This window comes from Geotrypetes seraphini, chromosome 6, assembly GCF_902459505.1.
Source record: "Geotrypetes seraphini chromosome 6, aGeoSer1.1, whole genome shotgun sequence".
Taxonomy (NCBI): Eukaryota; Metazoa; Chordata; class Amphibia; order Gymnophiona; family Dermophiidae; genus Geotrypetes; species Geotrypetes seraphini.
This window is the reverse complement of record NC_047089.1, coordinates 208,333,053-208,357,911: the sequence shown is the minus strand read 5'-3', so window position 1 is coordinate 208,357,911 and position 24,859 is coordinate 208,333,053. Positions and strand designations below refer to the sequence as shown.

General features: G+C 42.1%; 1 protein-coding gene across 6 annotated transcripts in view; it reads left to right on the top strand.

Moving 5' to 3' along the window:
* The first annotated feature begins 1,123 nt into the window (after window positions 1-1,123).
* Window positions 1,124-24,859, top strand: part of ADD2 (adducin 2) — a 114,186-nt gene continuing 90,450 nt past the window's right edge. For 4 of the 6 annotated variants that reach the window (XM_033950281.1, XM_033950279.1, XM_033950283.1 and 1 more), the window contains exon 1: window positions 1,708-1,933. The gene's annotated coding sequence lies outside the window, so the exon portion shown is untranslated. Of the gene's footprint in view, window positions 1,220-1,707; window positions 1,934-24,859 lie in introns of those variants that run through there. The other 2 variants (XM_033950280.1, XM_033950282.1) reach the window with 2 other exon arrangements.

The following is a 24,859-nucleotide window of genomic DNA, read 5'->3' as shown; positions in this document are numbered from 1 at the left end:
CATCCCACTACTGTCTGGAGACTTACTCCAGATGGGATAGCCGGCTCGGCCAAGCAGTGTTACAGAATTTATTTTCTTCCTGAAGGCCAACTTTCCCTCCATCGCTTTTTAGTTCAGCTAGGGAGTCCAACATGTGAGAATATGCTGCCTGCTTGTCCTAGGATAAAGCAGTTACTTGCCGTAACAGATGTTATCCGGGGACAGCAGGCAGATATTCTCGCATCCCTCTCACCTCTTAGTTTGTTTATGGAACTGAGGAACCGTGAGCTGACATTGGACAGGAAGGCACTCGCACGTGGGTGGTGCAGGCAGTCGCGAAGCTTCATGAAAACCTTAAAGTGACTGTACACTTTCACACTCCGTGCTGGCTCCATGGATGTCACCCCATGTGAGAATATCTGCCGATTGTCCCCAGATAACACCTGTTACAGTAAGTAACTGTGCTATACGATAGCCTGGTCCCACCCAGTGCTACCAGGATGAAGATGGCATCAGAGGCAGGAGTGGGCATTGTTCCTGCCTTCAAGTATGGAGAGAATGTGTTTTAAAAAGGGGGTTAGGCAGGTTTATTTTACAGTTAGGAGTGGACTTGTCAGGATGGGGTAAGGGAGGGACCTACTAGGGAGTTTTGCAGTGATTTTGAGGATGGGGCAGGAGGTGTGGGGATTGAGGGAGCCATTGGACAACCAGATTTATATTTTGCTGATGGGGGCTGGGAAGGGAGTCACTAGACTACCAGGGTTAGGGGCCTTGCAGAAAGCTAGGTCCAGGTGCACGTTTTCTTTTCTTTTTTTTATCCAATGTTACCTTTCCTGTCAGCCTGAGCCAATCGCCGCTTAAGCACTGACAGGAAAGTTGATATTTAGCATTGAGCTGCAGAATACTGCTGTGCTTCTAAAATGCTTCAGGGTTATTGGAGGTGGGGGGCCGCGGTTATTTCACAGTAAAGTGCAGGCTCCACTGAGACTTTCTGCATGGCTCCAAAGTCCCATCTGCTCCTGCATTTTTGTTTTCATTGGGAGCCACTGGACTAGCCCTAGCAGCAGGCTAGGAAAGGAAGGCATAGTTAGATGTCTGTCCCAGCCTTTTGTTTGGCAGCAGCAGCATGACAGAGCCTGGGAAAGGCGGGACTTTCTGCAGTCTCATCCATCGGATTGAAACGAAGCTTCTACCATGGACCTGAAGAACCGGTTGTGATAACCGGCAACATCTGTCTGAGGTGAACAGAAATTTATTGCTTGGATTAAAAACAGACCTGGTGGAAGGTTCACATCAGGATCCATTACGTTTACTGCCTGTCTGTACTTTAAAAAACGTTTTCCCTGATTACAACCATGTACGTTTGTGGACGTAGCGTTTTCTTGTCCAGTGAATCTCGTAAGGTTTTCTGGAGGAGGTGGCTAGTGCAACGAGCTTTCTTTAAGGCAAGCTTTAAACATTGTTAATATTAAATTTAACTTCCGATACATGGATTGGTTTGGGGGGGGGGGGGGGTTAATATTAACTATGAAATGTTTTTTGTTAATGCAGAAGAGCAGGTGTAGTGTAGCTGGATATTGCTGTGAATCTAACTACTGGCTGTTGTAGCCATAGTTCAAGGTAGCCACAGGGCGGCACTCGCAATGCTAAGGGAGTTGGCCTGTTATTGGCAACCTACGGTAATTTTGTGTGTTCCCTAATACCAAGCTAGCACGAGAATTAATCTTACTAGTGACAGAAATAGATATCTTATATATGTTTTTCTTATCGGGTACTGGCTCCCTATCTCTTTGGGGGAGAGTGTAATTTCTGAAAAGTGGGGGCACTGCATGGCAGACAACAGATGTCTCCTTTAGAGGGAATGGATTGTATGCAAAGGGTTGGTGTGAAAATTTGCTGGATCGCTGCAGATGATTAAGAAAAGGAGCTTTATGCATAACATGCTATAAAGGAGGTAGGTTCCTTTTTCACGGTTATCCTCGTAGATCACTGTAAGGAAATCGGAGGACGTCCTTTGTATAAATGTTGAGAGCTGACAGTGTGCATATGCCGTATTTGCTGTTTCAGTTCAACGCATCCCAAGAAATGTAATTTGCAACTAATCCTTTAAAAAAATGGCAGCCTGGTTACATTATATTTGTGAAATCAAATGCAAGGCAAGATATATTTTGATGCAAATTATTTTCTTTTGAGCAAGAGCCTTTGTATTTAGTGAATGTAAAATATGAAATCACCAGTACAGAATAATAACTAGGATTCCCCTATTCCGTTTGTCTTCCTGGGAGAGATCAAATAGCAGCAGCATTAGTACCCTAACTGTATTGTAGCAGAGGGTATTATATGCTTGTTTCTTGGTTTTATTTGGATTTGCTTTGGGGAAAGGAAGAGACCATTTTTATTTTATTTTACTTTTTAATTACAACCTCTTTCTTCTATGGCAGTGGTCCAGAGGATTTTCCCATTTTTAATCAAGCAGAGCAAATCTCCAGTGAATTCGTAGGAAGTATGTTTGGTGCTCATAGACATTATGGATTTCATTTTAGAAACCTTAGGTTACCATTTGCATCTCTCTCTCTCTCTGTCTCATATATGTGAACTGCTGTATATGTTGTCACAGGCATGAGCTTCTCTGACTACATCCTTCCTCGGGCTTACTACCCATAGTCTACAAAAGAACAGTTCTTTCCAATATGATTCTTTTCCAAATAACAAGTTCTTTCTTAGGAAAAATGAGATTTTTCACAATAAAATGCAGTTAATGAAGGTTTCCTGAAGGAAACTAACAGTGTGAGGCCTTGTTGCAAGGAGTTGGAACAGCATTGCAGGCTTTATCCTGACTATCTTAAGAAGACATTGAATGCTTCAGTGTTTGGAACCAGTGGTATAGTAAAGGGGGTGCAGGGTGTGTGTGTGTGCACGGTCTGCCCCTGGCGCGGTCTTCGTAAGAGCACCAGCATCCATCCTCCTCTCCGCCCCCCTCTGCCATGCATGCGCGCCTCTTCCCTCGTTACTGTTTAATTTTCCCTGCAGGAGCAGCATTGTGAACTTGCTGCCTGCATCAGTGTCGCCTCTGCTGTCACTTCCAGGCCCCGTGCCGAGAAAGTGATGTCGGAGGGATAGTTGACATGACGCAGGCAGCAAGTTTGTGATGTTACTCATGCCAGGAAAATTAAAAATATACGGGGGAAAGGGGCACGGCAGGGGGGTCAGGAAGGAATGGGGAAGGGGCGCTACTCACCCATGTTTTGCTACTCTTTGGAACACCATTGGTAGTCAACTATGCCAAAGTGTATGTGTTTAGGTATTAGCGAAGTATATTAAATTTCTGTTATTTTCCATAATAAAGTGCAGATATTGAAGGTTTATTTAATAAAATACTGCTAGATTTTTTTGCATAAAATGTCTTTTTTTTTTTTTTTTTCCTTTTATGACAGGAGAATGTTCTCCTATTCTTTTGTGGTTGTAACACTCTATTAGTGGAGCTCTAAGGAATTCAACCCCACTTGTTATAATAAGCATATTGGAAACTCTAGTGTTATTTCTGTACTGATTTATTGTTCTTTTTCAATAAAACAAACTTGACAATAAGATGTTTTTTATCAATGTAAATTTCTGAATATGAAAACATAAGTTATAGCTATAATACCAAGAAATTTGCTCCATTAAGCAAAAATAATAGCAAATTTTAAGAAACACACTGAGCTTTATGTAATCAGTGGCCTTGAGGTACCCCAAGGTGGGCTTAAAAATATATATTTTTTAAATTATTTTTTGATCAAGCAATTCACAGAGTTTTACCAACTTTAGGTTTTTCTGGACAACCCTACTGGGCCGTATACTCTAACTACTATGGTGGAATATATGAGCATTCCACAACCCACCCAAATTCTACTGTACCTGCATGTAGGTGACACTTGCAGGTATTAGGGCTATTAGTGTGGTGTACAGCTGGGTCCAGTAGGTTTTAGGTGGGTGTTGGAGGGCTCCCCATACATTATAAAGAGGTTATGATGAGAGGTGTACCTGGGCTTTATGTGCAGCTCTCTGCAGTGCCCTCTAAGGTGCCCCACCACGCGGCTGGGATGTCAGTGTAACCAGTGTACTAAAAATACTGGTCCTTCCTACATCCATTTTGTACATTTTTAGGTGGTCCAAAAAGATAGATGCACATCTGAAAAATGGCCATTTTTGAAAAAAATAAGATATATGTTTTGGAGTTTTGAAAATGGGCATATTTGGTACTAGATTTTTACATATTTCCCTCAAAACATCTAAATGCAGATTTAGACATCTTATTCAAAATGCCCCATCCACATGTCATCTAATATAATAAAATGGTAGACGCGCATGCGCACTAAAAAAATCGTGTTCCCTGAGCTGTCCCGTTTTTTTTTAGTGCGCATGCGCGGGTTGTACGTCACCAAACTCGGCAACGCAAGCCATGTCCGCCGTCGGCCTCGAGCTCCTGGGGGCCGGCGGCTCGAGTCGCCCAGCCGGTGCTGAGTCCCCCCCACTCCCACTTCAGCTGGCACGGACGGTTTGAGAATGAGGGAGAGAACAACGCAGCCAGACGGACCGCGGGAAGGGAAAGGGGGGGGAGGGTTTCGAGGGAGCCGGCTGGCCGCATAAATTATTTTAATTTGAAATCTGCCGCCGTCGCCACGGCTCCTCTCTCATCTTCCGACATAATATAAGTGCAGCTCATGAGAGGAGCCGCGGCGGCAGCTTTGAAAACGGCTCCCTTAGTTCGCTGCATTTTTTTTAAGTTTAAAACTGCCGCTGTGGCTCCTCTCACGATCCCGGCCTGTGTCAGAGAAGGCTTCCGACGCAGGCCGGATCGTGAGAGGAGCCGCGTAGGCATCTTTAAACTTAAAATAAAATCCAGCAAAGAACTAAGGGAGCCGTTTTATCTCCATGCTGCTACGAAGGAACAGGTGAGGAGGAGGGAAATGCTGATGCTGATGCACAGGGAGCAGGCAGGCAAGGCAGGCAAGCAGGGGAAGAGGGAAAGGGGCTGCTTTGGGGGTAGGGGTGTGCTGGGGGCACATAGCAGTCATGGGCAGGGGATCACAGAACAGGCAGGCATGGCTCAACAAGGGGAGAGGGAAAGGGGGCTACTTTGGTTTCCTGGGCCAGACAGCAATCATAGGGGGGAAACAGAAAGGGGCCACGGAGCAGGCAGGCATGGCACAAAAGGGGGCAGGGGCATTGGGAAACGGGGCTGCTTTGGGGGGAAGGGTGTTCTGGGGGCACACACTAATCATGCCGGGGAAGAGAAGGGGGCCACAGAGAGATAGGCAGGCATGGCGCAAGACAGAGACACAGACAGAAAGAATGACAGACAGACAGACAGCATCCAAGCACAGAGAGAGAAAGGAAAAAAAAAAACAGTCGTCTACTCTAGCACCTGTTGCACAGGGGGAGAACGAAAGAGATGCTGATGGACAGGGGGTTGAAGAAAAGGAACGGAGGACTAATGTTGGACAGGGGGAGAAGGAAAGAGGTGCTGCTGGACAGGGGGGAGGTAAAACAAAGGGAGAAGGGCTGCTGCTGCATAAGGAGAGCAGTGAAGGGGTGGTGGTGGACACAGGGGAGGTAAAAGGAAGGGAAAATGGACAGGGGGAGCAGGCAAGGGGTGGTGATGGACAGCCAAGGAAAAAGAAAGGCAGAAAGAAAAAAAGCGGCTAAGGAGAGAGAGAGAAAGAAATAAAGACAGACACACACACATATGTTCTAGCACCCGTTAATGTAACGGGCTTAAAGACTAGTATCTATATAATGTAGAGTCATAGGCAGTAACATTTCAGAATGATTTAGAGCAGTGGTCTCAAACTCGCGGCCCAGGGGCCACATGCGGCCCGCTAGGTACTATTTTGAGGCCCTCGGTATGTTTATCATAATCACAAAAGTAAAATAAAACAGTTTCTTGATCATACATCTCTTTACCTATAAATGACAATATTATTATTAAGACTTAGCCAAAAGGAAAGATTTATAAACTCTAAAGAGTTTTACCTCATGCAAAATTGTCATTTCTTTAATAAAACATTAACTATTTTTTTCTGAGGCCCTCCAAGTACCTAGAAATTCAAAATGCGGCCCTGCAAAGGGTTTGAGTTTGAGACCACTGATTTAGAGTGTTTGTTTATTTAAGATTTGTTATTGTTATACCATTCCTGCATTTTACTGACCTAAGCGATTTACACTGTATCAAACTAAAATGAAATTAGGTACTTCAGTAAAACTACCCTAACTGTCCAGAAGGCTCACAATCTAGCTAAAGTACCTGATTAAAATTAAAATATGAAATACATTTCCAAGATCAAAAATCAAAGAAATAGAAAATAGAAATAATGAAGATTAAAAAAAAATAAAAATTTAAGAGATAGAAAAGTCGCTGAAGCGGCTCTTGATAGTAAGATCAGGCTGCAGAACCAGGTCAACCGGCTGCCACTAAAGAAGTAGGACCAGGAACCACGCCAATGAAAACCACCATGACACCAGTCACCAGACAGGCAAGGCCAGGTGCTGCTGACAGCCGACCCCTGAAGTGAAGTGAAGTTTCCCTTCAATGTGTCCAACAACAGGAGTGCAAGTCTGCCGAGGAGAGGGGGAGAGAGGGCAGGCCACAGGAGATCCTCCAACGCTGGCATTAATCCACCGCTGGTGACCACATTGGCACCATGCTGCATCGTGCCAATGGCTTCCCCCTTCTGCTGGACAAGAGCCCGGAAAAGGAAATGCCAAAAAATAATACAGAAACCCAGAGCTCTGCCCGGTACTCTACTGGAGTCTTCATCAAAGCTCACTCCAGCTCATCTAAATCATCCCAGCCTCAACTGAATGGCCATATACAGGACATAGACTGTGCAAGTCTGCCCAGTACTGGCCTTAGTTCTTCAATATATACCATTATTTTCTGATTAAAAATCATCCATGTTCATCCCACGCTTTTTTAACTCTTGTCACTGTTTTCCTCTCCACCACTTCCCTTGGGTGCGTATTCCAGGCATCAGCCACTCTTTGTAAAGAAGAATTTCCTAATATTACTCTTCAGTCTACCACCCTTCAACCTCAGATTATGCCCTCTGGTTTTACCATTTTCCTTTGTTTGGAAATGATTTTGTTCTATGTTAATACCTTTCAAGTATTTTAACATCTGAATTATAGCTCCCCTCCCTCTAGGGTATACATATTTAGGGCTTCCAGTGTCTCGTACGTCTTTTGGCACAAACCACCTATCATTTTCATTGCCTTTCTCTGGACTGCTTCCAATCTTCTTATGTCCTTGCCAGATACGGTCTCCAAAGTTGAACACAATACTCCAAGTGGGGCCTCACCAATGACCTATACAGGGGCATCAATACCTTTCTTCTACTAGTTACGCCTCTTTCTATAAAGCCTAGCATCTTTCTGGCAACAGCCACCACCTTGTCACACTGTATCTTTGCTTTAGATCTTCAGACACTATCACCACAAGATCCCTCTCCCTATCTATGCATGTGACCCAGTCAGAAGTTTCATGGCATATTAACAAATATATATACTGTACATTTTCATCAGTTGAGTTGCTGCAGTCCAGATGGTGCATATGCATAGTCAGCAGAGGAATTGCTAGGGAATGCACATCATTTGTGGGGTATTGTCATTGCTGGTGCATTTTTGGCATGTGGCCCAATAAAATTCCTATGTCACATGGCCTGTAAAACCCACAGTGCTAGTGGGGTTCCTACCATGGCAGCAGCTAGGAAACACCCTTAAGATGTTACAGCCACCACTACATGAAAACTGTATAAGAAACATGAAACTAGTGAATAAAAGGCCAGTGGTGGTCACATGAAGTCCAAGAGAATGATGCAGGGAATGATAGATATTGGTCAAGTCACATTATTATGACCATCACCTACCTCTGATATCAAGATCTCACAGCCAATGAACGAATGCCCATGTCACATGCAGGCTTCATGGGTGTATAAGATGGGATGTCAGCAAGTTGCCATTATAGCAACTGTGGCTGTCATGGGGAAAAAAGCGCCATTTATCAGACATTAAAAAAGGCATGATCATAAGCTACTGGGCAAAGGTCGGCAGCATTTCAGAAACGGCAGAGTTTGTGAACTGTTCATGAGCTGCTGTGGTTAAAGTGTACCATGAATGGAACCTTTTCGACAACATGATGTCATAACGGGGGCAGCACAAGCCATCAATGAAAGAGGTGAATGTTGGCTGTGCAGGATGGTGCGGGCTAATTGGCATGCTACCGTGGAGGAACTCACCATCCAAACAAAACATGGCTTCCAGATGTGTATCCAAAATGACTGCGCTGCAAACCCTGTGTGAATAGGGCTCCAAAGCAGATGGCTGATGACTGCGCCCATGCTCATGAGAGTTCATTGCAAAAAACAGCTACAGTTTGCACAGGAGTACTGACATTGGACTTACACCAACTGGCAGAGAGTTGTTTTCTCTGATGAGTCATGTTTTGAGTTTCATTGAACGGATGGATATTGGCGTGTTTGGCGTGAAACCACCAAGAACAAACACCCAGCAACCATTGTTGTATGTACACATGCTGGTGGCAGCAGCGCTCTGGTCTGGGAAATGTTTTCGTGGTATAGTCTGATTCCTCTGGAAGGCACTCTCAACCGATATGAATATCTCTCCATCCTTTCTAATTATGGTCTTCCCTATGGCCGATGGGATCATGCACCAGCACAATGTAACATGTCATGCCACCAGAATTGTTTGTGAGTGGTTCGCAGAGCACAACCAAGACTTCCAGCTATTTCCCTAGCCTCCATATTCCCAAGATGTTAACCCAGTTGAGCACATTTGGAACCATCTTGATTGACATGTTTGACTGGATCCATTACCACAGGCCTGTCGGCAACTGTCAGCTGCACTGCAGTCTACATTTCTCTAGATACCTCTAGCAACCATTCAGCATATTATTGAGTCACTCCTATGGCTGCTGTCTGTGCTGCCAGTTATTCTGGATATTAGCATGTGGTCATAATAATGTGACTTGACTATGTAAATAGAAGGGAAATACTGAGTAAAAAAGGAGAGGAGAAGGCTGAGTAAAAAGGAAAGGAATGAGAGAGGGCTACACTCCTTAGGGCCAAATGGAAGGGAAGGCAGAGATTAGGGTATAGCAGGATTGCCAACTTCCCATAAATCTAGAAGTGTTAATATTAACACTCTGTATCTTCTGGTCTTCTGGAAAATCTGGCCCAAACGTGTTCCCTCCTTATTGCTTACTCTTGATGATCTCCTGCTCAGCAAACCAGTCATCTCACTGTTTTGAAATAATCCTCTGCACAAAAAGTGTGGGATCCCTTGCAAAATATTTTCCATTTCCCCCACCTCAGTCCTTTTCCTCACTGACCATTATTTGATGATTTTCATAGTACATCATCTTTGGCCCCCACCCACATCCTAGTCTAATCATCATCAAGATATTTAAGAATCTCCAAGCTATGGGCACTTGTACCCTGTCCATCATTGTCTTATCAGATTGGGATGAGGCGTCCCTAAATGGAAGGCCTCTAACCCTTTTATTGAGTATCTTAACTCCCTTATTTACTTATCTAATGCTTTGCAAGGTTACAGTCTCATCATGCATTTATAGTGCGGATTATACCAAGGTAACTCCCTTGTTTATATATCTAATGTGATTCTCAAAGCTACCATCTCATGTGACATCTGAATACATTATAACAGTTACAATAAAGTGATTCCCTTGTTTACACATCTAATACTTCTAAAAGCTTACCATAGCACGTGACATTCTAAAGGTTATAATGTATGTACCTCGTGATCATCCTTAAGCTCAGCGCGTGACAGAGGCCTGCTTTTGCATGTAGGCAATGTCTGTCTGTTGCCCATATAAGGACTACTTAAACAAGATAAGGAATAAGATAAGGGTTAATTTGTGACAGGTAAGGGGGAGAGAGGGAATGATTCAGTATTCATTCACAGGGGCTTAAGATCAGTGTGCTGATCTTGCCTTGTATTAGAACTGCGTCGCTTCACACTATGTTTTTCAGAATCTGCCAATGAGGCAGTCTTCTATAAAACTGTACTCTCTGCTGTGGATAGTGTTACTCTCCCCTGTCCTATAAGGCATACCAAACCTCAGCCTCTAGAATTAATCGCCTGGGTCCACTTTACAGAGAAATTCAGGCTAAAATCCTATGCCTATAATGGGAGTAATTGTCTAAACATCACCTAAGGTTAGGCACCGGGATGAAGCACACTGAGGCCCATTTTCTATAAATGGTTTCTTAGGTGCCTAATTTAATTGTTAAAAGCCATTTAAAAACTTTTTTTTTAATGTAGGTGCCTATCAGCACCTAAAAAAAATGGTGCTTTCATTGTGTCTACGCCGGTGCCGTAGAATGCCTAAGGACAAAGTAGGCATGGTTAACGCTGGAAACAAACTTAGGCGTTCTAAGACACCTCCATAGATGCGATGCTTGTCAAAAGTAGGCACTGGAAATGTAGGCCTTTAAAACTCTGGCCTACATTTCCAGCACCTACCTTTGACAAGAGCCACGATTCTGTAAATGGCGCCATGGTGTGATTGACATGTTATCAGTGGCCATTTTTTTAGGTGGCCACGAATAATGGTGCCATTTACAGAATTTGGCTCTATATGCAATTTCTATGTGGGCAATTGCATGCATAATTGCTATTATACGTAGTATACATGCCTAAGTCTGCATTTACATACCTAACTTTAGGCACAAGCACTTACACTAGCTCTATGGTTGGTGTAAATGTCTGCACCTAACTGCAGGCAGTTATATGTATAGGTTGTAGAATACAAGTAGTACCTAAAGGCCGGGCACCACTCTTCCCTCTAGCTGAGTGGGAGTCCTCAAACTCGAGTGCTGCCAGTGGCTGTGTTGCTTCACTACCATATTTTCAAGAGTGAGGGACAGGCACGTTCTGCAGGAGTCCAGGGAACCTGCCTGGCTCTAGCAATTGAAAACACAATATTGAAGAACCTCCCACGTTGAGGGAACGCTCCTGACCTACTTATGCCCCTCCCATGCCCCTTTGCAATTTTGCACTTTTGATTTTGGATGCAGTTTATAGAATCCAGACTAAAGGGAATTATGCACATAAGTGATTATTACTGCCAATTAAAGACAGTAATTGGCCATTAATGCCAATTAGCTAATTAAGCTAATACATTGGAAGTGCTACTGCCCTTATTCTATAATTTGTGTTCACAACCTACTTGCTAAACATGAAATTGGGCATGTAAGTCATAGAATTAGGGAGAATGAGTTCAAGCAAAGACAAGAGAGGCCAGGATCCAACAAATAAAGGAACAACAGCAGGTGTTGGACACAAGAATCACAAAGCAGTATGGTAACGAACGGTGACCCGTAAAATGCGCACAACAATTGCGCCCCGACAAATGTGCCCGGACAATTGCGTGCATGGGCAAATGCATTCACTGAATTCAAGGTCAAATGTGGCAAATGTGTCCCGATATGGATACTATTTTATCTTTTTGAGGGTTACAAAGTAACCCTCTTTTTTGAGGGGTGGGGGATCTAGTGTTAGGGTAAGGTTTACATAATAATTCTGGGAACCCTTTACATAAGTGGATATCTGGCCCTGATTTGCTCAAACTCCTCAGGCCCCGTCCTTTGGGGCCTGAGGAGTATTGTCGTGTGCGCACTTGACCATGCATCCAATTGTCGGGTTGCATTTGTCGGGGCACAATTGTCTTGCGTGGATTTGTCAGTGGGCCGTAAAGAACACTTTAGTGATGTGCTCCCTGACATAGCCACATTTGACATGCTTTCTACTACTGCTGCTACTTATTATTTCTATAGTGCTGAAAGGCATATGCAGCGCTGTACATTTAACATGTGAGAGATGGTCCCTGCTCAGAAGAGCTTACAGTCTAATTAGGACAGACAGAACAAATATAAATAAGCAACAATCTTGGTTAGGTAAATGTATTCAGCAAGCTATCGGCCTCTTTTACAAAGCCGCGCTAACAGCCCCAAAGCCCATAGAGATTTAAAGGGCTTCGGGGCTCTTCCCATGCAACTTTGTAAAAGAGGCCATATGTTATCCTATTGCATTTTTTGGAAATTAATTAAGAGCACTTTGTTTGATAAGTTTATTACTTAGTGAGTTTTATTATTGAAATTCTATTTTACAAATATTTGTATTTTTTACTGTATTATTGTAATTCGCTGATTGTCTAGCTCTTTTTAGTGTAAACCGCCTAGAACTTCTGGTTATGGTGGTATAAAAGAATAAAGTTATTATTATTATTATTATAAAACATTAAATTGAAAAACTATGGTGCACAGTTAATGAAAGGGCAAACATCTTTGAGACACCACATTGCACATAAATGCACACACATGAGTCACTCATGTTAAAACACTTGAATATCTTTGACCAACTCAGTTCTGGAAAGCACAAAAAACTGTGTTTACATCATAAATGACTCAACAAAAAAACTGAGAAAAGCTGAAAAGTGCAAACAGCAGGATAAGAAAAGTGAAATGAAAACTGTGAGGTTTTAAGTTAAGATACCTTGTCAGCCTCTATAATCATAAAACATTCCAACATATCAATTCAAGCTATTAAAAATCATTTGAGTTAAAGGTATAATCGACATCAAGAATTTTTTCTCCTGCACTGTGAAAATGGCGTATTAAACTTTTCAATCCATCTAACTCATGCCTTAAAAAATCTCATATAAATCTAAAACACAAGTCAGTAAAGTATAGTGCACACTAATTGCTGCATGTCCTGTTTTATACCTATGGGCCACATTGTATTTACCTCACACTAATGTCCATTAGTGCATGCTAAGCTTTATTAAAAGAGCCCCTTGAGTTAGATGGATTAAATAGAGTTTAATATGCCCCTTTCACAGTGCAGGAGTGCCTTAAATGTGACCACTGAATAGAATGAAATAAAACCTTCAATGCTTCTAAACAGCAGCTTAGTCACACTTCTGGTTTTTGGCTGGATAGTGGAGACCACCATTTTAAGGCATGAATTGATGGACATTTCCTAAAAGAACCTGTTAGAGTAAGCTGACTATGGTACGTGCTTTTGAGGGACACCTTCATCTTAAGACTGGTAGTCTACTGTATATGCCAGTGGTCTCAAACACGCGGCCCGCGGGCCATATGTGGCTCTCCAGATTTTATTTGCGGCCCACGGTCTGGACTGGATCATTATCTTCCTTTTGGAGCAGCAGCATGTCTGGCCAGCTCGTTCCGTTCAAAGCCGTGGGTTGGCGGCTCCTTGCGCTATCCATGGAAGAGCTGGCCAGACACGCTGCTGCTCCAGTGGTGTACCAAGGGGGGTGCAGTCCACTGTTCTCCCTAGAGTGCGGCTCATCTAGAGCAGTGGTGACAATCCTGCTTCCCTTCCCTTCTCAGGCCGGCACCGTGTTATTTGATCTCCCTGCTCTCTTCGGGGCCGACCAACTCTTGCCACCCGACGTCAATTCTGACGTCGAGAGAACATTCTGGCTAGCCAATCGCTGCCTGGCTGCCCGGAACGTCCTTTCCGACATTAGAATTGACGTCGGGCGGCGAGAGTTGGTCGGCCGCGTGGAGAAGAGAAAGAGGGAGATCTCGGCCTGTTCCCGATGGCGGCAGCGGCAGCAGCCTATTCCCCGGTGGCGGTGGCGTGGGGGAGGGCAGGAAGGAAGGAAGAAAGAAAGAAAGAAAGAAGGGGGGGACAGGGAGCCAGAAACCAAGCAAAAAATGGGACACGGAATCAAAGAAAGACAGACATAGAGAAAGAAAAAAAGAAAAAGTCGGGGGAGGGAATGAGGTCTGGAGGAGAGGAAGCATACAGGAGGCTGAAAGAAGAGAATAAATATTGGATGCATAGTCAGAGACTGATGAAATTACCAAACAAAGGTAGGAAAATGATTTTATTTTCAATTTAGTGATTGAAATGTGCCAGTTTTGAGAAAGAAAAGATATTAAACTTTAAATGTGAGGGCTGCAGAAAAAATAGGGTACTTGGAGGGCCGCAGAAAAAATAGTTAATGACAATTTTGCATAAGGTAAAACTCTTTATAGTTTATAAATTTTTAATCTTTAACTGTTAAAGGAAAGTTTTATAAACTATAAAGAGTTTAACCTCATGCAAAATTGTCATTTCTTTAATAAGATATTAACTATTTTTTCTGCGGCCCTCCAAGTACTTACAAATCCAAAATATGGCCCCGCAAAGGGTTTGAGTTTGAGACCACTGGTATATGCTATTGCAATGTTCGTTGGCTACATTTATTTATTTAGTTTTTATTGGGATTTATTAACCACCTTTATGAAGAGATTCACCCAAGGTGGTATACAGCAGGTACTAAACTAAAAACTTAACCTTATATACCGGGTCTTCAACCTAAGGAAGCTCGACGCGGTTAACAATAAGTTAAAAGATAAGCTAAAATACAAGAGAATTAGTTTTCAAAATATTTAGCGAATAAAAAAGTTTTTAAAGATTTACAAAAAGTTTGGAAGGAGCTGGGACACCTCAAAATTAGAGGAAGTTCATTCCATAATTGGGGAAATTTAAATGCCAGAGAAATACTAAAATTCTTAACTCCTTGAATTCTTTTCCTAGAAGGGAGAGAAAGTTTAACTAGATGAAAGCCTCTCGCATATGAAAATCTATAAACATTCCATAGAAAAGGAACAAGCGGAACAAAAATACCATATAAAATTTTAAAAATAATACATAAACATGTAAACTGGATTCTGAGATAAACCGGGAGCCAATGGAGGCTCAAAAGCAAAGGAGTCACGTGATCAAATTTACTCTTTCTGTAAATCAGCTTTGCAGTGGTATTCTGAATCAATTGTAGTCTTTGAAGGCAGTTCTTTGTGATGCTGAGATAAATGGCATTACAATAATCTAACTGAAATGGTATAATGGCAAGTCAACAGAACGGCTGGCTAGGCAACCTCATAAAGCACTCCTCATCCTACCTTAACTTCAGAAAACTAGCTAAAACCAACCTGTTTAACCAATTTGTAACCAAAAACTCTTAAAGCCTCCCCCCCTATACTCTACTTATTTGCACTTGACGTCCCTACAATGTGACTCTCACTCTCTCTCTCTTCCTCCCTACAAATTCTCATGTGTTCAAAGACACCATTGTTATTCTAAAACTTCATTATATTCAAGGACTTCATTGTTATTTCTTCGCTGACTGTCCAGCTTTTCTTGTTGTAAACTGCCTCGAACTACTTTGGCTTTGGCGGTATATAAAAAATAAAATTATTATTATTATAATTGATTGGACCAAGACAGAAAAATGACATTGATGGAAAAGAGATCTGACCTTCCTCAGCATTCATAAACTGAAAAAACTGGAAAATAGCAAATGTCACGCCCATCTTTAAGAAGGGATCAAGAGGAGATCCGGGAAACTACAGGCCAGTGAGCTTGACCTCGGTCCCGGGAAAGATGATGGAAACTCTGGTCAAGGACACAATCTGCGAGCACATAGAAAAGAATGGACAACTGAAGGCGAGCCAGCACGGCTTCTGCAAGGGTAGGTCGTGCCTCACGAACTTACTGTACTTCTTTGAGGGAATAAACAGCCAGATGGACAAGGGGGAAGCCATAGACATCATTTACCTTGACTTCCAAAAAGCCTTCGACAAGGTACCTCACGAAAGGCTGCTTAAGAAGCTGTGGAATCACGGGGTACAAGGGGATGTACACCGATGGATCAGACACTGGCTGGCAGGCAGAAAACAGAGGGTTGGAGTAAAAGGGCATTACTCAGACTGGCAATGGGTCACGAGCGGAGTCCCTCAGGGATCGGTGTTGGGACCACTCCTGTTCAATATATTTATCAACGACCTGGAGACGGGGACGAAATGTGAGGTCATTAAATTTGCTGATGACACCAAACTCTGTAGCAGGGTCAAAACCAAGGAGGATTGTGAAGACCTGCAGAGGGACCTGACGAGACTAGAGGAGTGGGCAAAAAAATGGCAAATGAGTTTCAATGTGGATAAATGCAAGGTCATGCATGTAGGGAAAAAGAACCCGATGTTCAGCTATAAAATGGGGGGAATATTGCTAGGGGTGAGCGACCTTGAAAGAGACCTGGGGGTGATGGTGGACGCAACATTGAAGCCATCGGCGCAGTGTGCGACAGCCTCAAAGAAAGCAAACAGAATGCTGGGCATCATCAAAAAGGGTATCACAACCAGGACGAAAGAAGTCATCATGCCACTGTATCGTGCAATGGTGCGTCCACACCTGGAATACTGTGTCCAGTACTGGTCGCCGTACCTCAAGAAAGACATGGCAGTACTCGAGGGAGTCCAGAGAAGAGCGACAAAACTGATAAGAGGTATGGAAAATTTTTCATACGCTGACAGGTTAAAAATGCTGGGGCTGTTCTCCCTGGAGAAGAGGAGACTTAGAGGGGACATGATAGAAACCTTCAAAATCCTGAAGGGCATAGAGAAAGTGGACAAGGACAGATTCTTCAAACTATGGGGAACCACAAGCACTAGGGGTCACTCGGAGAAATTGAAAGGGGACAGGTTCAGAACAAATGCTAGGAAGTTCTTTTTTACCCAGAAGGTGGTGGACGCATGGAATGCTCTTCCAGAGGTTGTGATAGGCCAGACCACAGTACAGGGGTTCAAGGAAGGTTTGGATAGGTTCCTAAAGGATAAAGGGATTGAGGGGTACAGATAGAAGCAGAGATAGGATATAAAAATGGTCAAATCACTTCACAGGTCAAAGGACCTGGTGGGCCACCCCGGGAGCGGACCGCTGGGCGGGATGGACCTTTGGTCTGACCCAGTGGAGGCAACTTCTTATGTTCTTATGTTCTTAAAACATTTCTTAACCAGAGAGTTTATTTGATCCTTAAAGGTAAGGGAAAAATTGAAAAGTATTCCTAATATCTTGGAGGAGAACTCAATTTGTAGGGAGGTTCCAGAGTCCAGTTTAACATAAAACAGAGTGCAGTTTAACATAAAACAATTTTGTTAACAGCAAATAGTACAACGTTTATAGATCCTCAGAGAAGAGAGTTGGGAGGGGTAAGAGAATATCCACCCTTCTAATCTGAAGTTTGGGCTATACTCTCACAGAAAATTTAACTTGAACTATTGTGCTGTTTGGTCAATATATAAAACAAATACATGAGCTACAATAATTGTATCCAAAGAACTGGTCCTAATATCCGTGTGGACCGGACCCGACATGGTCTGTGTTTCGAAGGAACACTCCTTCCTCAGGGGTCCCATATGTTGGTATGTGAAAATATCAGAAAACCAGATTGGATAAAATAATCAAAATCAAAAGGGAAAAGACAAAAAAGTCTCCTGTCTAAGGTGCTGTACCGTGAAAACCAAAGTGCACACATTAGAACTTTCAAATAACATAGATATGTTGATATATGTCAAACAGTGCCTAGACCAGATAGACTAGAAGGTGGTGATGCAGTGGAGGCAAGAGTCCTGTACAAATGTGCCTGGTATGTCTCCAGTGTAGGCTAGGTTGATCTTCGCAAAAAGTAAATTTGATCATGTTTCCCCGCTTCTGTCAAAACTTCACTGGCTTCCAGTAATTTCTAGGGTTCACTTTAAGTGTGCCTGCCTAGCATTCAAGATCTTGCATGGCATTCTTCCTCCTCTAATTCCACTATCTTGAAATTCTGCGAGACCTGACACTACCAGATCCATCCAAAAACTTAAACTATCTTTTCCCTCGCTAAAAGGCATTATCTATGCTAGAAAATTAGGGAAATCTCTTTTCTTCAAAATCACTGAGATTTGGAATAACCTTCCTACCCTGCTGCAGAATCTGGGCTCCTTCCAATTATTCCAAAAGCATCTGAAACCTTGGCTATTCTCAAAAATGTAAATCTGGCTATCCTCTTTAGAATCACTAACTCTTATTATGTTTTTTCTTCCTTATATTAAAGTTCCTGTAAATCGTGCCGAGTTCCATCTCTATGGAGAGGATGCGGTATATAAACTTAAGGTTTAGTTTAGTTTAGTTTAGTTAGTTAGTTTACCTTGTTTCCCATTTGTTCCTGATTATTCCAACAAGCCCACACGTAGAGTACATTTATTTGCATATCCTTCTATAAAATCCTGTTGTTTTAAGAGATTTCTTGATAGAACTCTTGCTTTTCAGGCAACCAAATTGAACGACTGGCTCAGTAAAATTATTCCATGTGTTTCATCTTACTACTCCTTCAGAAAATTAGTAAAGACACAATTATTTGATAGATTTGTAACCTAAGTTTTAATTGTTTTAGTTTATTTGTTCATTATGTACTTTTTAATGATTTGTACGTCACTGACTGTTCAGTTTCTCTTGTTGTAAACCGCTTTTTAACTGGCACGGTCTGGCGGTATATAAAAATAAAGTTATTATAATTATTATTATTCATGTTGTGTTATGATGGGTAGGGGTGGTGCTTAGACAGCTATTCCAAAAGCTGGGAAGTAAGGCCAACGCTGGGCAGACATGTCAAGATCAAGTTTGTGTATTTTATATATCACATTTATATCATATGATATGAGTATTGGTGATATGTATCTCTATGGGGAGGAGAAGATATCTTAAAGTTGAAATTAGAGCATAGAATATTTGTTAATTAACACTGGTCAACAAAAAACCCAACGTTTTTCTTTGCTACTGAGAACTTAAGAAGTGTTCTTAGTTAATTTAATGACGCTGATTTCAGATCTGTAATTGAAATTCAACTAGCACATCAGGTTTCTGAGATACATGTTTCACACTCATGTGGTCTGGCAACAAGGAATATACAAAAACCAAAGTTGCTCGAAACTATGATTCATTTTAACACAGTATGTAACCAAAGGTTTTGTCAGAAAGTTTCTTTCATATGTGACTCTTTTGCTCCAAGATCCTGATCATGGGTTTTTGTTCTTTTCCTATGCTTAAAAGGGTGTGAGGACAAATAGCTACATAAACAACATGTTCAGTATTATAATTAGAAAATGACACATTTGTCATTCATAATACTCTTTGCTACTCATCCTCACTTGGATTTCATGACTCTGGCCTGTATTGGTTTTCTGCTTCTCTCCCTTCACATTTTTACTATGTGCTTTGGTGACCGTGGAATCTCTTCCATTACTATCCCACTACAAAGGGGTGCTGAAAAGTTCTAAGCCCAACCAACCAACTTCCTAAGTGTTATTTTGCTACTGTAGCTGAAAAGAGTGTTAACTTATGCCAATTTGCAGAAACAAAATTCTATGTTTTGGCATTGTTTCAGATCATTGATTGAACCATATCCATTCCAGAAAACAGTCCACAGCAGAACAACCCCAAGAAATTAGTAAAGCAGAAAGTCACAATGGATGGGACAATGAACTCTCCAAAAAATAGATCAAAGAAGGTGTCAGGTCAAAAGCACGCCGGGACAAAGGCGCGCCCAGACAATTGAGCGCAGCGCGGAGGTGCGCGTCGCTCAAAATTCATGTTTTTAGGGCTCCGACAGGGGGTGTAGAGGGGGAAACCCCCCCACTTTACTTAATAGACATCGCACCGCGTTGTGGGGGGTGTGGGGGGTTGTAACCCCCCACATTTTACTGAAAACTTCACTTTTTCCCTAAAAACAGGGAAAATGAAGTTTACAGTAAAATGTGGAGGGTTACAACCCCCCAAACCCCCCATAACGCCGGCGCAATGTCTATTAAGTAAAGTGGGGGGTTCCCCATCAAAACCCCCCATCAGAGCCCCTAAAAACAGTAATTTTGAGTGGCGCGTGCCTCCGCGCTGCGCTCAATTATCTGGGCGCACCTTTGTCTTTTGCGCCGTTGTCTATGAACCATCAAAAAAGGATATGTGTAAAAAGTTTATTATGTTCATTTACAGTGCTGTGTCGGGTCAAATTTACTGTGAATGGATATAATAAACTTTTTACACATATCTTTCTTTGATCTATTTTTGGGAGAGTCCATTGTCCCACCCCCAATTGCCATTTTGCCTTTCTGCTGAACCATATTCATGTCATTCTCTTCTTGGATGGGCTGAGAAATTTTCAGCACCCTCTTGTATCGGTCAGTATAATTCAGGGCTCTGATTTGGCACCTTTTCTCTGTATATACTGGTTCTCTTGGTTTCTGATCTTCCATGGCTTTCAGTACCATCTTTAAGAACATAAGAATTGCCGCTGCTGGGTCAGACCAGTGGTTCATTGTGCTCAGCAGTCCGCTCATACAGTTGCCCTTAGGTCAAAGACCAATGCCCTATTTGAGTCTAGCCTTATTGTGTATGTTCTGTTCCACTAGGAACTTATCCAATCTTGTCTTGAATTCCTGAAGGGTGCTTTCCCCTATAACAGCCTCCGGAAGAGCGCTCCAGATTTCTACTACTCTCTGGGTGAAGAAGAACTTCCTTACGTATGTACGGAATCTTTTCTCTTCTAACTTTAGCGAGTTCCCTCTCGTTCTCTTCACCTTGGAGAGGGTAAACAGTCTCTCTTTCTCTACTAAGTCAATTCCCTTCAATATCTTGAATGTTTCGATCATGTCCCCTCTCAGTATTCTCTTCTCATGGGAGAAGAGGCCCAGTTTCTCTAGCCTCTCATTGTACGGCAACTCCCCCAGTCCCTTAAACATTTTTGTCACTCTTCTCTGGACCCTTTTTCATGTATGGCGACCAGTATTCTAGGTGGAGGTGTACTATAGCCCAGTATAATGGCATGATAACCTATTCAGATCTGTTTGTGATCCTCTTCTTAATCATTCCTAGCATTCTGTTTGCCTTTTCGCCACCACACATTGAACGGACGATTTCATTGGCTTGTCTACAAGTACTCCCAAGTCTCTTTTCTGGGGGCTCTCTCCGAGTATAGCTCTGAACATCCTGTATTCATGCATATAATTTTTGTTACCGACATACATCACCTTGCACTTATCCATGTTGAACCTCATTTGCCATTTTGCGGCTCATTCTTCGAACTTATTTGTCTCTTTGTAGGTCTTCGCAATCCTTCTGTGTCCTCATTACTCTGAATAACTTTGTATCATCCGCAAATTTAATCACCTTACTCATCGTGCCAATTTCCAGGTCATTTATAAATATGTTGAAGAGCACAGGCCTAAGCACCGAACCCTGCAGCACTCCACTCATGAAACTTTTCCAGTCCGAGTATTGTCCATTCGCCCCCACTGTCTGTTTCCTATCCGCCAACTAGTTTTTAATCCACATGAGTATATCACCTTCAATTCCATGGCTCGCAATTTTTCAAAGTAGGCGTTCATGCGGAACCTTTTAGAACGTCTTATGAATATCTAGATATACAGTGTCGACCAGGTCACCATTGTCTATCTGCCCATTTACTCATTCTATACCAGAAATTTCACTAGGAAATCAGTCACAAAACTCAGCCTGCATGTCTGATACTGCTACCTGGATGTACCACCACCATCTGAAACCTAATATGGCTGTGACAGAGCTTCTTATCTTTCCACCTAAATTTATTCTCTCCTATTTATTTTCTCTAATTCTGTGATTTGCAGAGTCATCCTTCTAGTCCCTTTGGCCGAAATCCTTGGGCCATCTTTGACTCCTCTCTTTTTCTACTAATATCACAAAATTTAATTCTTTCCTTTCTGAAGATAATGAATAGAAATAAAACAAAAAGATAAGACGATATCTTTTTTTATTGATCCAACAATACATTTTTTACTACCTTTTAAAGAAAATAGCTTCTTTATTAAGTCAGAAATGAGCAGAAAATTACCAAACTCAGAATATATAAGTAAAACATAAAAGCATTCTAATGATAGTCTCATGGGGAAAAGTAGGGATGGAGGGTTAAAAGCAGGTAAGATGGAGTTGCACCAGACACTGGCAAAGCATTAGCACTGAAGAGGTCTCCACCTACCTTGGCATCAAGTGTCAATAGTGGGCTCATGGGCTAAGTATCACTGGGCCCAACACTTGTATTTGGCGGCGTCCTTGCCGGCTCTGAGGAACTCTGATGCACCAAGTGAAAGCAAAGAAGCACCAGCATTGGTTCTCTTCAGTGCACAGTGCCAGGAGCTCTAGGGCTATGGCTTTGCCAGCACCCAAGAAGTGTCAGCACTGTGAGGACAATTTCTCCTCTGCAGTAACAGTGCTGACCTGCCACTTTCTTTTTTAAAAAATTATTTCTTTATATCACCTTTCTTACATTACATTCAAGTATAACTATAACTTGAGCTGGGACCCCACTTTCAATTTGGCACAGTCATCTTCACAGGCTGCCCTCACACTGGTGCACTGTTTTTGGGTGGGTTTTTTTGCCAGTGCCTGCCCTCAAGGAATAGATCCAGGTTATGCTTCAGGAGAAACTGAGGTGTATCTTGGGGCAACATGATGCTGAGACATCAAGGGTATCTGCATTGCCTATGGACTTGCTCCAGCCCATTCTGGAGGCCCATGCCCTGTCTGTTGAATGGTCAATGATGCTGGTGACAGAGCTGGCACCATCTGATGCAGTTTCCAATTCCAGAACTTTGGGGAAGAAGCTGGCTCTGAATTCTAGAGAGATTCTGCACCTCAGTGCCCCCATTTTGGACCTGGGCAGGCATGGACTCCAATATCTCATGATGAGTATTTTGTGAGTCTAGTCAGACCAATCTTGCATATCCAAGGAAGAGCCCAAGGACTTCTTAGAGGATGTCTTTTTGCATCCCCTCAGACCCCTCTCCATCTCAGGAGAGAAGGTTCCCCCCCTCCAAAAAAAAAATGATCTCTCCCTTGTAGGCTTTTTGTGGGAGATGGCAAAGACCATCCTTTTCAAATTGGAGATGGAGGGCAAGCCCAGGGTTGAGATAATGACTTTCAAAGGTCACAGGTTCTGTTTTATATGTATGCATGAGACATCATGGAATGTCTGGCAACAGTAGATGTTGTAAGCTTTGTACCATTCGTAGCTTTGTTTATGATGCGATTCTGTCATCATAAAAGGCAAGTGCTGCTGGTGCTCAGACAGAAACCATAGATGTCTGGAAATGGCTGTGAGCGCCTTGTTTGCAACAGTTTTATTTGGATATGTGTTGAGAGTAGATATTGCCAGATGATGTTGAAGAAAATTCAGATGTTAGATGAGTAATTGCTTTGGTCTGGTTTCCTTATACCTCGCTTTTGTCATGATTTTCTTTTCCTCATGCTGCCTCTTTCTGCATTCTATTGCAGTTGTTTGAAGGTCAACTCTACTCATAGAGCAGGAAAACACATTCTGCCTTTGCTTTTTAGGAATACTCACTCTTCATTTTTAAGTTGTCATAACATCTTTTTTAATATCAAACAACTGTTTGAGTTCACTTTTAAAGATTTCTTCATTCTATCACCTTCTCAGTGATGAGTTCTGTGTTTCTATAGAGACAAATACTCTTCTTATAGTTTCTTCAAATTCCAAAATGCAAGAGTCTATGCATTATGTCAATATTCTGGCTCAATCCCATACCACCATCACTGACTTTCAGGAAAGGTTTTCCTTCATCATAGTAATGAAAATTGATCAGTTGAAGAATATCCAGTCCATGTGGCAGTAAAGCAGTTGACAGCTGCCAGACTGACTTCCCAAGGAGCTAGTTTATGGGTGCAGATCGCAAACTAGATGATGCAATACAAACTAATTATGCACAATTACCTACACACGACACACAAGCAAACAGTGCATGCTGAGGTAACCTCTACATATTGTCTAATCAAGCTGAAATTTGACATATGAGCAAGACATACCAAGTGGACAAAAATAAGCCTTGTGGAGACAAGATTTGATAAGGTCGATATTTTGCATAATACTGTGGACCACCCTACTGCCCACAAATTCTAGGAATGTCTCCTTACCCACTCTTGCCCCTCCCATGGCCATGCCTCTTTCGGAACTACACATAAAAATGTAGGCATGCATCTTTATAGAATACTAAGTATAAAGATGTATTCATAAATTTAAATTGTTGGTCACTTGCACCAATTAATGCCCAATTATTGGCACTAATTGGCTCATTATTCAATTAAATTGCATGCATGGTGTGTACCCAAATTTGTGCATGCAATTTTGAGCATCATCTATAGAATTTACTAGAAAATGTAAAGTTACCAGAGATGTGACACCAACACAGCTATGAACAGGAGAAAGGAAATCATAGAAGATAAACAGTAATAAGTCACTGCTGACTTTATGACAGGATAGACTAGGGATAAGTCCTTTCTAAATTAGGATGATGACTCCCAGTGCATTTGTCACCTTTCAAGTTTAAGTTCTAATAAACGTGAAACTTTCTATCCTGCCCATCAGACAAGCCATCTGGGCAGCGTACAAATTAATAAGAGAGAGCACGGTAATAAAACTAGGTAAACAAGGTTAAAAGGGGAGAACAAGGGAGGAGCTTCAAAATCATAATGAAAAGCAGTGGGCCGAGTGAGAAACACCTAAGTTAAAACACAGTCAGAACCCACTTCCCACATTTGCAGAGGAGAAATTTGAAGTCTAGCTGAAGGTGTTTGCAAGCAAAAAAGGCTTAAGATCTAACTTGAAGCAATCAAGGTTTGCATTCTTAAATGTTTGACTAGTTTATTCCACAGCTCAGGGCCTTGAACACAAAATATAAGTGATAAACTGTATTTCCCTAAATGTTGGAACAACCAGACACTTTTGGTTGGAAGAACTAAGCATTCTTGAAGATAGATAGGGTGTCAAACTTCATGAAAGATTACATGGCTTAACATAACTATTAATTTTAAAGACCATCTTTAGGTGGGTAGGTAAGGGTAGGGGGAGAAATTGGTTGGTTATGTATATTTGAAAGTTAAATGTGCTTATATTGACTTATTATATATATAGATATTTATGTATTGC